Here is a 12,628-nt window from a genome sequence, read left to right on the forward strand (position 1 = left end):
GGTGTGGCCTTTTGTTTGGGGGTGGAGCAGTCCTTTCGAGAAGTCAAGCCACATGGGGCACATTGCCACCAATTGGTAAGATAAATGTCACTTTTTAACATGTTTAAATTGAAATAACTTTACACCAAAAAATATGTGCATGTGCATGAGTGTGCAAGGAAGCATGTTTGATTGTTTAAATACTTATTTTGTTTTTATTTATATACTAAAACTGTGGTTTTTCATTCGTTGCCTCAGGGCATCATTGTGCAGTTGTGCATGTGTGTGTATGGAGATGTGTTTGTATGCATAAATGATCATAGTCAATGTTTTTCCTTTACAATCAACTGATACTGATACAGGACATGGATATAAAGACATTTTATGGAAGGAAGCAGCAGGAATGTGAGGTTGGGGGGGCATGCAAGTGTTCCTGTTGCATTTATTTATTTCTAATATGTATATGTATGTGCATTGTGCATAATATGTGCATTGCTTCATTATTCTTCTGTTCAGGAGAAAACCAGCCTCAAGACAGCAAGTCTCCACAACGCCAACACTAATGCCTACCCAGAATGGCAGGACCAGCTGCCAATAGCTGATGACATCATGTCCCCCCTCCAATACTTCAGAAAGTTCTTCTTTGAGGAGATTCTTGAAGTTATTGTAGAGGAATCCAATTTGTATGCAATTCAGTGTGACCCCAACAAGCCCCTCAACCTTACCACCAATGAATTAGAGCAGTTTCTGGGCACTCTGGTCTACCTATCCCTCTTTGGTCTGGTGGTGGCACAGTGGTCACCTCACAGCTAGAATGTCCTGGGTTCAATTCCCACCTGGGGCACTGTGGCCGCTGAGGGCGTGTCCTCCACCATGCCTGCTGCCCTTAGCTCGCGAGGAAAGGGGCCTTTCTGTGTTTGCATGTTCTCCCTATGTTCACCTGGGGTATCCTCCACATCCCCCAGATGTTTTGAAACAAAGCCACCCGAGTGTCCCAAGTAGCAGACACAATAACCCTCAACAGATGGGAAGCCATAAAGAAATCCCTCAACTTCAACAACAATGAGAGACGGGAGGAAGATGAAAATATGCCCTCTGGTTTCTCACCTGACATCCAAATTGGTGTGTGTGCGTGCGCGCGTGTGCACGTGTATGAATGCAAGTGTAACTGTTTGCAATGTGATTGTAATAAATTGCTTGTTTATTTTAATATTTTATTTGTTAAGTGGTTTGATCAAATAAAAACTTTAAAAACATGGATAACATTATGTATTTTCCTTGTTCCGCTAATATAACTTATTTTAGAAAACCTAGGTGTTTTATTACCCTTATCGCACATTGTTGCCTTGAAGCAACAAACCAATATCTGTTTGGGGGGGGTGTCAAATTTTATGATTGATGTATGATCAGGGACCCCAAAGCTGACATTGAAGTAAAATCAATTAAGTGTAACTGTTCGCTCCTGGCTTGTGATTTAAAGTTCAGTGACAGGTAGACAGTGAAGGAATGTCAGCATTCTTTGTGTTGTGATGATGTCACCTGCTTTTGAGAAGACTCTTTCTGCCGAGACGCTTTTACCAGGGACACAGAGGTATCTTTTCGCCAGCTTAGCAAGTGAAGGATAGACTTCTTCATGTATTTTCCACCAGCTGAGTGGGTTCTCTGTGAGTGCCAGGGGTGGGACTTCAGTGTATCTTCTAAGCTCCTCCTCAGCTGTGGCAGACAGTGATTTTGGTGGTAATGCAACATCACCATAACTGTGACCAAGCAATTCTACAAGCCCACATGACTTCTTAGCTGGGATGAGAAGGGATTCAGGATCCTCCTCAATGTGACCGGGTCTCTCCTGATGTTTCAAGACCTCTGCCTAAGAGATGGTTGACTGCATTTCTTTCTGCAGAATGCACACATGCAAAAGCAGAGAGAGAGAGAGAGGGAGAGAGAGAGAGAGAGAGAGAGAGAGGGTTTATGAATTTAATGTATTTTAAGTAGAGATCGACCGATATGGATTTTTCAGGGCCGATACCGATACCAATTATTAATAATCAAGTGAAACTGATAGCCGATATTTAGAACCGATATTCGTTTGCAGCAAAAATTAAAATTTTGGTGTCAAAATTTAGAGTAACACACCTGGGATTAGAATGAATACAATATACTGTTTGCTTGTTTTGTGTACACTGAAAAAAAGACCTGGGGCCCGTTGCACAAAACTAGGATAAGGGATTAAGCCGGGATATGTTGGTTATCCTGGCTCAACTTATCCGTGATCCAGTTGCACAAAAGCAGGATAGCGGAAAGTGGGATATGTTATGGGATAAGTTACCATGGAGATTTATTCTGTGGAGCTAGCCTGCTGCAGACCAGGCTAAGTTCCAGGATCTATTTAATCTCATCCCTTATCTCAGTCAGCAGTCATCACAAACGGAAACCAATAGTTATTCCACTGACCACTAAACATTGCTATCACATTCAACTAGATCCACGGTCATTATTTAAACATTAACACAAAACATAAGCATCATTAATTTCAACTTTAATTAATTTCATTAATCAATCGTAGATAAATGATGATTTTAGATGATGCTGCAATCATCAGATAGACAGTTTCCCATAGACTATATATAAAATACACATCCAATATAAATATAAATACACATCAAAGAGTAACATGATGTTCCTTTATTGAATGAGGATAAATCAAGGCATCAGTTCCTTTTCAAACTGAATTCACACAGTGACTCTACAAGATAGAAAGCACAGAATCAAAGCATATTATACAACACAAGAATAAATACACATTCAACGGTCTGTATATAATACACCCCACATGTCTGCACACTGACATAAATGCAGGACAAATCCGTACAAATGAACAAATGAACAGAAAAATGAATGAATGCAGGAGCCTGCAAGCTTGTGTACAGCACAAACATAAGAGGCCAAATCAATCTAAGCTGGTAAGATAAGATCAACTTTATTTATCCCAAAGAGAAATTATGTGGGGGATAATGCCCGACGAGGTGTCCATTGTCAGAAATGAATGGACGACGCGGAGGCGTGAACCGTCCAACATGAAGCTCCGCTTATACCATGGTCACTTACGAAAGAAATAAATATTAAATCAATTATTAATACGTTAATGTTGTTTTTTACCATTAAAATCGCAAGTTTTTCACAAGAAGAGGCTGAGTGGACTATTTAATATCTCGTTGTGACGCGTTGCCAAGGTAACCGGCTCTGGCCACAGAACCTGCAGCTCGGTCGGCCGCAGCTGTTAAATTAGGCCTAATCAGTGGAGGGAAGTGAGATGATTGCTTAAAGTTATGTTATGTGATACGAGGTATTATTTCAGAGGGCAAGTGCACCTCTTACCGCTTGTGTGTGTCCAGAGGATGATGCGACATTTTGTTTCAAAGAATCAAAGTCCACAGATAGTTTCCTAAATCATTTTTATTGCAAGAAATATTATCCACCATTGACTCTGACCATTAAATGTGTATCAAGCAAGTAAGTAAGTAAGTAAGTAAGTAAGGTAAGCAAGACAGTTTCTGTTGCCACAGTTACCAACTAGCGTTTGAGCCAGCGCAATAATATAGAACGATCAGGCTATTTGACCGGAAGTTTTTTATAGGTGTCCACAACCCTTTTTAACGGACACCCTGCAGCCAATCAGAATCAAGCGTGCAGTACTGTTCAACTTACAGGCTAGAATCACCTCCGGTGTTGTTTATTGATAAATCGGAGCCGCCCCACGGGCTGAGACACGTTAGGAGATTTATTATTCCCACAAAGTAATGGTAACCGAAAGGGCCTATATTGTTATTGTGCATCTGGCCACAGCTAGAAAGTGGTGGCGGCAGGTATAACGTAGTGGTGGGTCATCATGAAATACGCCTCGTTGAAGTTGTGAAGTTCCATCTCCAAAGCCAAACAGTGGTATTCAGCAGGTTTTCCTCCCTTATGCTTGCTATAGTCTACCTACTGGTATGTCATTATGTCTTTTTTTTATTAAATAAGGAGCTTCAGGTCATGTTCACTTGGTTACGTCTTTTTTTTTTTTTTTTTTTTTAGTAGTATTCTTGATGTGATTAGACAAGAAGGTCAGTGAAATGTCAACTCTGGGCTTGCATGTTATCACTGAAATTGATCTTAAGGTTGTAGTATTTTTAAAACTTCATCATAGTAGGTTTTTATTGCAACTTCGACTGACTCTGTTGCCTTGCATCTGCTGGATCACCGGAGCAGTCGTCGTCGAAAAAACGGCCGATGCCGATGATTGAAAAAATGCCGAATATCAGCCAATATTATCGGCAAGGCGGATAATTGGTCGATCCCTATTTTTAGGTATACACAAGTATTGAGTCCATATGCTGTGTATTTATTTAAACAAGACAGTCATAACCAGCTCAATAAAAATAACTGTTATTCGGCTCTGTTTTTAATAAATCTTTAGCTCTAATAGACTCTAACTCTAATAGAGTAGAGGCATTTCTCAGGCTGTGTTTAGCAATAAAAATGCATCATTACAAAAACAAACAACAAAGAAAATATTACTGTTGTTATTTAAATGTTTGTTTACCTGAAGGGCTACAGCCTCAGCAACCACTCTGGCATAAATGTCCTGTCTGTCTTCTGGGGTCAGGTACAGCAGGGTTTTAAAACCTGGGGTCGAGAGGTGATGATGTGTAGAGGGTGTTTTTCTCTGCTGAAGTCACATATCTTTTGTTGAGATCTTGTCTGATGCTTTGTTTGATGTCTTGGACCAATGTTGCGTCGCCAATACTGTCATGTGTCGTGTAGCAGCTGCGCGAGCAGCAGAGCCACAACTGACAGAGTAGGACTCTTCTCCTCCCACATTACTGTGTTGGCCACCTTCATTGAATTTAAGGTCCGGATAATTTCTTCTTTCTCATTCAGAGTGAAAATGTCACTGCCACTTCTTCTAACTTCGGGAGACAACAGGGCTGCACAAATTGCAGGCTGCTGTTCAAGGAACCTCAGAAGCATTTCGTATGCATTGTTCCATCACGTGCTTACATCAGTTTTGAGTTTGTGACTTGGAAGCTGCAACATTTTCTGCTTTGTTTCCAAAGCGTGGTTTGCCACCGTGCTTCTGTTCAAAATGCAGTAATGCGTCGCACTCTCGCCATAAGCCTGGCTACTGTTGGCAGGTTTAATGCCCGCTGTGATGCAAGATTGAGTGTGTGGGCGAAACACTTGACATGGATGTATCCTGCTAACTGAATGGCGGCACACATATTAGAAGCGCTGTCTGTTACCACAATCAAGTCTTTGTTTGCAATCCCCCACTCTTCTGCTGCATTTCGCAGAAGGTCTGCAATGTTGGCCCTGGTGGGGCTTTTATGTACCACTCGCAACTGCAGTTCCCAGTCCTCTGTGATGTGGTGTGACAGTCATGTATGAGTCCACTGACCTCGACGTCCAAGCATCACAGGTTAACCTGACCCTTTCTGCTATAGAGTTTAGGCAAAGCGGTTTCGGCAAAGAAATGGCAAGAAGGAATCACATATCTGGGCTCAAGCATCTTTAACATGTTGCAAAACCCGGCATTTTCCACCACGCTGTATGGACGTAAGTCTTTCACCATGAAGTAAACGATGGACTGAGATATCTTCTTTGCACGCTCAGAATGTGGATGCAGCTTTACTACGCTCAGTGTGTCCACTGTTGGTTGATTTTTTGCAAGCTCTGGTTTCGTTTGGCCCTCACCTGCCAATGCAGCTGGGTGGTAGTGGGAGAGGTGAACTCTCATGTTTGTGGTGTTCCCGTATTTCACTTTCACACGACATTCCTTGCAGATCGCGTGTGTCATGTCAATGTCTTTCTTTCCCTCTTTGGAGAAAAATCCAAAATAACTCCAGACATTTGACTTGAATTTTGATGGTGCGTTTACCAGTTCTTCTTTCTCATTTGTTTCTCCTTCCTCCATCTTTGCTGTGCTGTGATCACCTATGGCCTACGTCACGTGCCAGCCAAATCTCGCGGCAGCCGCCCCCTTGCTGTGTTGAACACACCAGACAGTGAACAGTTAGCACCATCTAGTGGACTAAAGCAGCAATAGATTTTATTTTGGTGCATAATAAAGAGTTGAGTTTATATTTGCAGCCTTAGTTAAGGATGTATGTGGCTAAAAATATCGATATTTGGTGTCTCTGAATGTCGCCACGCAAAATATCGCGATATTTCGCTGTATCGATACTTTCCCCCACTCCTACACCTTGACCAGGATGTCCAAAATTTCCAATGTTGGGAGCTGAAAATCAGGAAATAAATCCTCCGTTGTTGTTACCCTGTTCATGAGCTCTTCTCTGGTGAAAGAGCTCCAGGTACCGTTGCAGTAAACATAATTAAAACACAAAACAAAACAACATGCACCAACACACTGAGGTAGCCGTCCGTGGCGCCATCTTGGTGGGGATCTGGTGGGGAACCTCAATGTACAGGCAGAGAGTCTGGTGGCACTTTGAGCAACTTGAGCATGAGAGGATTTGGGTTCCAGAACAGGTGCTATGAGTTGAGGTGAGCCCAACTATACTTAGTCGGTTCTGATCAACCTCTTCCACAAGCTCCAGCTCCCTCCCCACCAGAGAGGTGACATTCCATATCCCAAAAGCCAGCTTCTGTGTCCGAGGATCGGACCGTCAAGGCCCTCGCCTTGGACCGCTGCCCAATCCACACTGCACCGGACCCCTATGGCTCCTCCTGTAGTTGGTGGGCCTACTGGAAGATGGACCCATGTCTCTGTTTCAGGCTTGGCCCAACATGGCCCGATGGGTGAAAGCCTGGTCACCAGGCACTCACTGGTGGGCCCCATCCCCAGGCCTGGCTCCAGGGCAGGGCCAAGTCAAGTCAACTTTATTGTCAATGCTGCTATATGTACAGGAAATTAACACAATTGAAATATCGTTTCCCTCAAATCCCTGGTGCAAACAGGAATAAACATGAAATGAACATGAAAATTTAAAAAATATAAAATAAAAAGATCTAGAAAAAAATATGGCAATCTAAGATATAAAATACAGTATCCCTCTGGGCAGGATACCCTGGTCCTTGTTGATGTTTTCATCTGGCCATTCACCTAGGACAAATTTGCCTTGGGAAATCCTACCAGGGGAAATTTTGCCTTTGGTAACAGAGCTCCTAGGGTAATTAGGGCTCTCAAACTCCTCCAAGATGATAAGGTGGCAGCTCAGGGAGGAGTATAATGTAGAAATGTCGTTTTTTGTTTTTGTTTTTCTCTCTGGGGAAGTAAGTGTGCACTGTGGGAACACAGTATTGTATTCGGATAATAGGGTACTATGAGCTTTTTAAGACGTGGCGCTTGACCATTTAGGGCTCTGTAGGTAACAACAAGGATTTTTAAATTCTATTCTAGATGTGACAGGGAGCTAATAGAGAAAGGCTAATATGGGAGAAATGTCAAATCTCTTCCTAGTTTTTATCAGAAAATATTCCACAGCATGCAGGATCAGCTGGAGAATTTTAAAGGATGTGTTGTGGCAGCTTGATACTATGGAACTGCAATAATCCAGACTGTCCATAACAAATATCTAGATTATTTTTTCTTTATCATTTTGAGAAAGGTTCTACCCGGATCAGAAAATGACACACAATACTCAGCCTGCTTTTTATGTATCTTTATGTTTGAAACTAATAGGCCTTTGTATCACATTTTAACAGAAATACACTATAGCTTTGCCAGTATCTGGAGTTATTGCAGAGGAGGAGAGTCATAATATTTACCTGACCTATTACACTGTATGAATTAAACAGTTTACTGAAAGTAATTTTAAAGCTGACATGGGCAGACATTACAATTTAGTACCTACATGAATGAAATGACTGTAGAAGAAATGATTAGATGAGCAGACTGTGTAATAAAGCACTTCACACAGGTTATTTTATCTTTGGAATCCACAGAATCCTCCCAGATAAACGCTACTTTTTTTTTTAAGCATTGTTGACATATTGTGAGTTCATATTTGCCAGTGATGCTTATAGTCTACATAAACATTTAGTCTTTTAGTTTGGATATTCTTAAAGATGAATTCAAATTGTATTTGCTTTACAGCAGAATCATCTTCTCTGTTTAATGTATTATCACCGAATTTAGGAGATGACAAGATCTGGGGCGAAGCCCAGACCAACTGGGGCTGAGGTTATGGTGCAACAAACGAACACAGACAGTTCTACATGTAAAGCCTGAACACTACCACATGCCAAATCCAAAGTAAACCCTCTATGCCTACATGACAAAATCACATAGTATCTTAAACATCGTTCATTACTTGGCCACGTTCTAATAATGGAAGGTTTAAGGTTTCATGCACTCTTCCACATCATTACCACATGTTCAGTTACTTTAATTTGTAGTCACTTCAAATTACATAGAACTCAATCAGTTTGTTTCCTTTAAAATTTGTTTCAGGGAATTATCAGCCTAGCTGATAATATCGGCCGATATTCAGCATTTTTTCGATAATCAGCATTGGCTGATCCAGCAGAGATAAGGCAACAGAGTCAGTTGAAGTTGCAATAAAAATCCTCTATGATGAAGTTTTAAAAATACTACAACCTCATGATCAATTTCAATGATAACATGCAAGCCCAGAGTTGACATGTCATTGACCTACTTGTCTAATCACATCAAGCATATCACTTTGCAAGGTAGTGTCACGCACCAAAAAAAAAAAGAAAAAGATGTAACCAAGTGAACATGACCTGAAGCTCCTTACTTAATAAAAAAAAAGACATAACGACATACCGGTAGGTAGACTATAGCAAGTATAAGGGAGGAAAACCTGCTGAATTCCGCTGTTTGGCTCTGGAGATGAAACTGTTCACAACTTAAAGGCATATTTCATGATGACCCACCGCTACATTATAATTGTTGCAATGGCTATATAGCTGGGGCCAGACGCACAAGAATAATATAGGCCCTTTCGGTTACCATTACTTTGTGGGAATAATAAATCTCCTTACGTGTCTCAGCCCGTGGGGCGGCTCCTGGTTTATCAATAAACAACACTGGAGGTGATTCTAGCCTAGTTTAACAGTACTACACGCTAACGTGTCCTTGTTTGTTTCCAATTGCCTCTCCCTCAGCGCTCATGCTCTCACCACACTATGTTGCACAGTGTTTCCTCTACATTCATTTAGGAGTGGTGGGCCGCCATTCCTAAATCCTAGCTGCCGCTCCTTCAAATTATTATTATTATTTTTTTAATTGTTGCAAATACACCACCGCCGCATGTCTCCATGTCTCCATGGAGGAGGGGGAGGAGCGGGGGTTACAGACACAGTGCATGCATGCATGCACACACACACACACACACACACACACACACACACACACACACACACACACACAGCCTTTAAAAAGAAATTTTCAACTGGCTATTCAATAGGTTGTAAAAATAAAATCTGCAGTCAAGTGTCATTTGTTTACACTGCCATGGCTTACCGGAGAGCCTGCCCCTGCTGCTGAAAAAAATCCTTGAGGAAACACTGAGATGAGTTGGGTCTGCCTCAGCTGCATGGGTTCCTTCTCCACCCTTACCGCAGGAGTAGAGCTCAGAATGAACGGTGGTGGAGAGTTCCCATCTGGCACTGTGGACAGAGGACAGCCGCCCCTCTCCTGGTGACGCTCCTGCAGGCGGTGATCTAGACTGATTGACAACAAAATTAAAGCATCCAAGTCAGAAGGGTCATCTTAGAGGCCATCTTATCTTTAGCTGTCTCATTCAAACCATTAACAAAAACCCCCCTCAGGGCCTCCTCGTTCCATCTCGAATCTGCTGCAAAAGTACCAAACTCAATGTAATACTCAGCTACGGATCTAGACCCCTGGTGCAAACTTAAAAGCCTAGCTGAAGCATTCCTGAAATAATCCGAGTAATCAAACAGGGATCTCAGTCTGGCGGTGAATGTATCAAAAAACATACTCTCAAATGCCTGATTGGAGCAAACGGCCTCTGCCCATGAGAGCGCCTTCCCCCTAAGTAGCCTGAGTAAACAAAAATCTTAGCTTGATCTTAACTAAAAGGCTGAGGTCTTTGAGAAAAAACTAAGCGACGCTGCAACAAAAAACCCACGGCATTTATCTAGCTCGCCAGAGAAAAGGCTCGGGGGTGTTGACCAAAGATTCACGGGGAAAGGAGTGTCCACATGGTTATAGGGCTGGGCGATAAAAACGATAGCGATATGTCTTGCGATAGACACGTCATCAATATCAATAAAAAATGCGTTCGATAAAAACATTCGATAATTTTTTTTCTTTGTCTGAAGAAACCTGAAGTTGCGAAGCAAGGTTGGTTGCATGAACAAAGGCACTCGCTCTCAGGTAACTGAGCAACGTAGGGAGTAATCTCTAATCAGTAAGAGAGACACAATAACACGCCAATCATGTAGCAGTATCAAGTTTGGTTGCGCCATCTCATTGTCTTGTGTTTGATGCTTCGCGAGGAGTGAGATGATAAATAGAAAGCGCTGCAGTGAGTGAAGAAATTGTCGATAAAACAGGGAAAGTCAGCTCGCCGGTATGGCATTTTTTTGGATTTTATATGTCGGACTGTAGTTAGACCAATGTGGTCTGTAACTTATGCAAGACTGTCGTCCCCATCTAGACCGGTAATACCACAAACTTGTTTAACCACCTTAGCCGTGCTCACTCTTTGGAGCGCAGCCGTATTCGCCAATGTCCAACAACATCTCCATCCGCAGCACCACCGCACAAGCAGCTGACCACCATGCAGAGGTATCTGCTTCAGTGCCTGATCACAAATCATCTAAAAGGCACAAAGACATAACGGAGGCAGCAGCATATCATATAGCTAAAAACATGCTTCACTGAGCACTGTGGAGAAGCCAGGTTACAAACATCTCTTACACATGTTTTTTTTTTTTTTTTAAACACACTTGCAATAAAAATATAATTGAATAGTTCATGTATGTTTAGAGTAAGAAGAGTGACTAAAGTTGTTCATATGTCTAGGCAGGTTTTATAATTCAGTCAAGTCTACCTCAGTTTCTGCTATGTTTCCAAAACACTGCACATATCTGAAAACATTTTATTCACCAGAAGGTGAATCAGCTTGTGAACTTCTTGCACTAAACCTGCAGGAAAAAAAGTTCTCAGGTTTCTCTCTTTACATTTTTACACTTTTTTTTTTTTTTTTTTTTACATTTATTGTTTGAGTGTTTTCCATGGTTGTGTTGACATTTCCTTTCCTCTCTGCCTTGATAGCTGAGGGGATTATAATCAGAGGAAGGTTCAATTTAAAATAAAAATGTTTATATTGAATGTATTTTTCTCCCGGTTCTTATTTTAAATAGGTCATAAAAAATATCAATAATTATTGATATCGAAAACACTTATATCGCAATAGAGTTTTCAGCCATATCGCCCAGCCCTAATGCTGCATTATCTAGGCCAAAGAGGGTAGGGACCATCTAGCTTGTTATCGGTGCACTACTTAAAAGCCAGCATCTGTGAAGGTATGGGGGTACATTAGCGATATGGCAAAGGTAACCTGCACATTTGTGAAGGTACCATTAATGCTGAACAATAAATATAGGTTTTTGAGCGACATACAGTTAGGCCCAAAAATATATGGACAGTGACGCAAGTTTTGTTATTTTAGCTGTTTACGAAAACATATTCAGGATACAATTATATAATCAATATGGGGTTAAAGTGCAGACTCTCAGCTGTAATTTGAGAGTATTCACATCCAAATTGGAGCAAGGGTTTAGGAATTACAGCTCTTTAATTCGTAGCTGCCTTTTTTTCAAGGGACCAAAAATAATTGGCCAATTGACCCAGAAGGCTGCAAAAAAAAAAAAAAAAAACAAGGCTGCATGGGCTCTTCCCTCATTAATCTGTCCTCATCAGTCAGCAGTTAAAAGGTCTGGAGTTTATTCCAGGTGTGGCGTTTGCATTTGGAAGCTGTTGCTGTGAACACACAACATGCAGTCAAAGGAGCTCTCATTGGAGGTGAAACAGACCATCCTAAGGCTGAAAAAAAAAAGAAATCCATCAGACAGATAGCAGAAATGTTAGGAGTGGCCACTTGTGTTTATTGATGATGTGACAAAAGACAGAAGCAGCCGGATGAATTCTGAAGTGTATAGGGATATACTTTCTGCTCAGATTCAGCCAAATGCAGCAAAGTTGATTAGACGGTGCTTCACAGTACAGATGGACAATGATCCAAAACATACTGCAAAAGCAACCCAGGAGTTTTTTAAAGCAAAGAAGTGGAATATTCTGCAATGGCCGAGTCAATCACCAGATCTCAACCCAATCGAGCATGCATTTCACTTGCTCAAGACAAAACTTAAGGCAGAAAGACCCACAAACAAGCAACAACTGAAGACAGCTGCAGTAAATTCTTGGCAAAGCATCACAAAGGAGGAAACCCAGCGTTTGGTGATGTCCATGGGTTCCAGACTTCAGGCAGTCGTTGCCTGCAAAGGATTCTCAACAAAATATTGAAAAGTAACATTTTACTTAGGGTTATGTTTATTTGTCCAATTACTTTTGAGTCCCTGAAATGACGAGCGTTTGTATAAAAATAGCTACAATTCCTGCATGTTTAATCATATATTTTTGTTCAACCCTTGA

This window comes from Chaetodon trifascialis, chromosome 2 (assembly GCF_039877785.1).
Source record: "Chaetodon trifascialis isolate fChaTrf1 chromosome 2, fChaTrf1.hap1, whole genome shotgun sequence".
NCBI classification, from domain to species: Eukaryota; Metazoa; Chordata; class Actinopteri; order Chaetodontiformes; family Chaetodontidae; genus Chaetodon; species Chaetodon trifascialis.